This window comes from Heterodontus francisci, unplaced genomic scaffold, assembly GCF_036365525.1.
Source record: "Heterodontus francisci isolate sHetFra1 unplaced genomic scaffold, sHetFra1.hap1 HAP1_SCAFFOLD_278, whole genome shotgun sequence".
NCBI classification, from domain to species: domain Eukaryota; kingdom Metazoa; phylum Chordata; class Chondrichthyes; order Heterodontiformes; family Heterodontidae; genus Heterodontus; species Heterodontus francisci.
Genome location: NW_027141343.1, coordinates 1161127 through 1166042, shown reverse-complemented (window position 1 = coordinate 1166042; position 4916 = coordinate 1161127).

Here is a 4916-nt window from a genome sequence, read left to right as displayed (position 1 = left end):
GATTCTCAAATCCAGAGACTGGGTTTTCTTATTTTGTTCCTTTTGATTTTTCTTGCTCCTGAATGATAATATATTCCAACCTCGGATCAAACTTTCCCGGTCTCACAGTCTCAGTTTAAAGCGACAAATAACGGCACCAGCATTCTGAAACAAACAACAGGGTCACATTCTGCTTCAGTGTGATTAATGCTGAGGCAGTTTCCGTGTCGAATGCGATTGTGAACAAATTTCTCTCAAGGAAATTCTGAGTGATCAAGTATTTGCACTGAATTTCTGTGCAAGAAGGGACAGTTTCAAACAGTCATTCCCAAATCACTTCCTTCACAAAGAAAAAGACTGTGCTGTCTTAACGTGTGACTCAACTTCACAAACAAATTTGAACTCGAAGTTCAGGAGAAGACAGAGATGTGAATGATTGACAGTGTAATCTTTAAATCATAATTTTCCGTTTCTTCGTTGAAGTGAGGCTCAACCCTAAGCCACTAGAGATCGCGGAAAGCTACAAACTTGGATCCAGAAATCAGAAAAGTAGTGAAACAGTTGGTGAGTCCATTGTGACACTGAAGAATTTATCACTACATTGCAACATTGGCACATTCTTAGACCGTACATTATGAGACAGATTTGTGCTTATATTGGTGGATGAGGAAAGATGCTAAACACACAAAATCCCAATTTGAGCTAGTGTGTAAGATTGCTCTTTCCACGGAGATAGCATCAAAGAATGCTCGTGAATTTCGTCCTATGCCAGTGACAGTAACACACTTCAGAGGAACTTAAACACACTGGTAAAATGGGCTTTCACACAACAGATAAAATTTTACACAGAGAATTGTGAAGTGATACAGTTTGGGAGGAAGAATGAGACAATGTGCACCAATCTTTTTTGATCAAGGTTTGAAAAGGTTGCTCAGGGCAAAAAGGACACTTGGCTTTATTAATAGAGGCATAGAGTAAAAGCAAATAAATTATGCTAAACCTTTATAAAACACTGGGGCTGAATGGCCTACTCCTGTACCTCCACAGAAAGCTTCCACTCCAGGCTCAGACACCCTCTTCAGGATCACTCTCCATACATCCCGCCACTCCACGCACGGATATCTCCCTCAGGATCAGATCACAGCTCCACAGTCCTGCCACATCCAGTCGTGAATGGTGGTGGATAATTAAATAACTAACAAGATGAGGAGGCTCCAAAAACATTCACATCCTCAATGATGGTGGTGCTGAGCACGTCAGTGCAAAAGGCAAAACTGAAGCATTTGCAACCATCTTCAGTCAGAAGTATTAAGTGGATTTGATCTGTGATAATTTCAGCTCCTCATGCTCGCTGGTGCCTTGGTTCTTGGGTGCTAATTTCAGAGTAAATCATGCAGCTTGACAATTGGAGCCAAAGAAAAAGACACAGGAGAGGTTGAAAGTGCCAATACTTGGTATTGAACCAAGAACTGTTTAACTGTTAGTACAGCACGAACTCAACAAAGCTATTTCAACAACACACTAAAGCCACCATTCTGTCACTGCTTTGGAAGACAATATATACATTAAAGTGTTTGTAAAAAGTTGCAGAACACAACATGTGAGTAATATTCCCCATTGTTTTCTCAGTACTGATGGACTGTGAAGTGGGAGACAGCCAGAAGTCCCACTGTGCCACACTCACCCTGAGCTGTGAGTGAAATGAGATAAAGTTCAATCTTTAGCAGAGAGATTCTGGAGAGAGGTAAGAGTCCTGAATCAAGGAAAGACTTTCTGACACAATAAAAGCAAAATACTGCAGATGCTGGAAATCTGAAATAAAAACAAAAAGTGCTGGAAATACTCAGTAGCTCTGGCAGCATCTGTGGTGAGAGAAACGGAGTTAACATTTCTGGTCTGTGACCTTTCATCAGAACTGACACAGGTTAGAAAAGAATTAGGTTTTAAACAAGTGAAGGGGAGGGGCATGTGGGAGAGAACAAAGGGGAAGCTGTTTGAAAGGGCAGAGGGCAGGAGAGATTAAATAACAAAGCTGTCCTGGGACAAAGTGTGTTAATGCTTGTGGTTGCCTGACACCAGTCATGCTCTGATGTTATTGAACACAATGTTCAATCCACAAGGCTGTAGAGTGCTGAATCAAAAGGTCGGGTGCTGCACCTCAAGCTTGGGTTGATTTTAACTGGAACACTGGAGCAGGCCAAAGACAGAAATGTTGACATGAGAGCAGGGGGGAGTGTTGAAATGGCAAGCAACCAGAAGCTCAGGATCATGCTTTCGGCCTGAGCAGAGGTGTTCCACCTAATCTGCTTTTGGTCTCCCCAGTTTAGAGGAGCCCGCATTGTGAGTAGTGAATACAGTATACATAATTGAAATAAGTACAAGTAAATCGCTGCTTCACCTAAAAGGAGTGTTTGGGGCTTTAGATAATGAGCAGAGAGGACGGAAAAGGGCAGGTATTATATCTCCTGCGATTGCATGGGAAGGTGCCTTGGGAAGGGGAAGAGGTGTTGGGGTAATGGAGGAGTGGTCCAGGGTGTTGTGGAAGGAACAATCCCTTCAGAATGCTGACAAGGGAGGGGAAGTTGCGTTGGGTGGTGGCATCACGCTGGATGTGGCGGAAATGGTGGAGGATGATCCTTTGGATGTGTTTATGTTTAGAGATACAGCACTGAAACAGGCCCTTCGGCCCACCGAGTCTGTGCCGACGATCAACCACCCATTTATACTAATTCTATACTCCTACCACATCCCCACCTGTCCCTATATTTCCCCTACGACCTACCTGTGCTAGGGGCAATTTATAATGGCCAATTTACCGACCAACCTGCAAGTCTTTTGGCTTGTGGGAGGAAACTGGAGCACCCGGAGGGAACCCGCAAAGACACAGGGAGAACTTGCAAACTTCACACAGACAGTACCCAGAATTGAACCCGGGTTGCTGGAACTGTGAGGCTGCAATGCTAACCACTGCGCCACTGTGCTGCTGTGGAGGCAGGTGGGGTGGAAAGTGAGGACAAGCGGATCCCTGTTGCAGTTCTGGGAGGGAGGGGAAGGGGGAGGGTAGAGGTTGAAGGTCCATTCAACTACACTGCGAGGGGGGAGTTGAAATCTGGTGATGTTGTTGAATTTAATTTCAAACACCCCTTGAACTCTCTGCCGATGAAGTCTGAAAAAGGTAAGAACAACCACACAACATGGGTCTCAAATCCAAGACCCTGAGATTAAAAGTCTCATGCTCTACCAACTGAGTTAACAAGGCCTGATACAGTACTTCTACTCTGTCTATTATTGGACGGATGCAGCTGTTGGCTCCACCCCGAGGGCGGGAGTTTGTTCCACCAACCATGAAGCAGCTTCCTATCAATTCCCAAAATTATCAGTAAATCCACTTACAGAAGCCCCAAAGCGTGATATATTCCTCTCACTCATCGATAATAAAACTTATAAATCTTTTTACCTTGCAAATGCTGCCATCTATTTTGTCAGTATTTATTTCTCTCTCCTTTTTATTTAGTACATGCATTCCTTTGGAATTTTTTTCCAATTATATCTGAGGGAAGAAATGAACAGATCTGGCAACTCAAAACTGGACATCCATGAGGCACTGTGGGCCATCAGCAGCAGCAGAATTGTATTTAAACACAATATGTTACCTCATAGCCTGACATTTCCCTCACTCTACCATTACCATCAAGCCAAGGGAGCAATAGTGGTTCAATGAAGTGTGCAGGAGGGCATGTCAGGAGCAGCACCAAGCAGACCTAAAAATGAGTGAAGCTACAACACAGGATTACTTGCATGTCAAACAGTGGAAGCAGCATGCAATAGACAGAGCTGAGTGATCTCACAACCAACAGATCAGATCAAAGCTCTGCAGTCCTGCCACATCCAGTCCTGAATGGTGGTGGATAATTAAACAATCAACAGGAGGTTCCACAAATATCCCCATCCTTAATGATAGGGGAGTCCAGCATATCAGTGCAAAATACAAGGTTGAATAATTTGCAACCATCTTCAGCCAGAAGTATCAACTAAATGATGCATCTCGACCTCCTCCTGATGTCTCCAGCATCGCAGATGCCAATCTTCAGCAAATCCACTTCACTCCACATGATATCAAGAAATGGCTGAAGGCACTGGATACTGACAACATCCCGGCTGTAGTGCTGATGACTTATGCTCCAGAACTAGCCGCGCCACTAGCCACGCTGTTCCAGTACAGCTACAACACTGGCATCTACCCAGCAACGTGGAAAATTACCCAGGTATGTCCTGCAAACAAAAAGCAGGACAAATCCAACCCTGTCAATTACTGCCCCATCAGCCTCCTCTTGATCATCAGTAAAGTGATGGAAGGTGTCATTGACAGTGCTATCAAGCAGCACTTACACAGCAATAACCTGCTCATCAATGCTCATTTTGGGTTCTGCCAGAGCCACTTGGTTCCTGACCTCGTTGCAGCCTTGACCCAAATTTGGACAGAAGAGCTGAACTCAAGAGGTGAGGTGAGGAGACAGTGACTGCTCTTGCCAAGGGCATCAAGGAGCCCTTGCAAAATTGAAGTCAATGGCAACCAGGGAGAAAACTCTCCACTAGAATTCTTTGAGGAAGTGACAAAGTTGATTGATGAGGGAAGGGCTGTAGATGTCATATACATGGACTTCAGTAAGGCGTTTGATAAGGTTCCCCATGGTAGGCTGATGGAGAAAGTGAAGTCGCATTGGGTCCAGGGTGTACTAGCCAGATGGATAAAGAACTGGCTGGGCAACAGGAGACAGAGAGTAGCAGTGGAAGGGAGTTTCTCAAAATGGAGACGTGTTCCACAGGGATCCGTGCTGGGACCACTGTTGTTTGTGATATACATAAATGATTTGGAGGAAAGTATAGGTGGTCTGATTAGCAAGTTTGCAGACGACACTAAGATTGGTGGAGTAGCA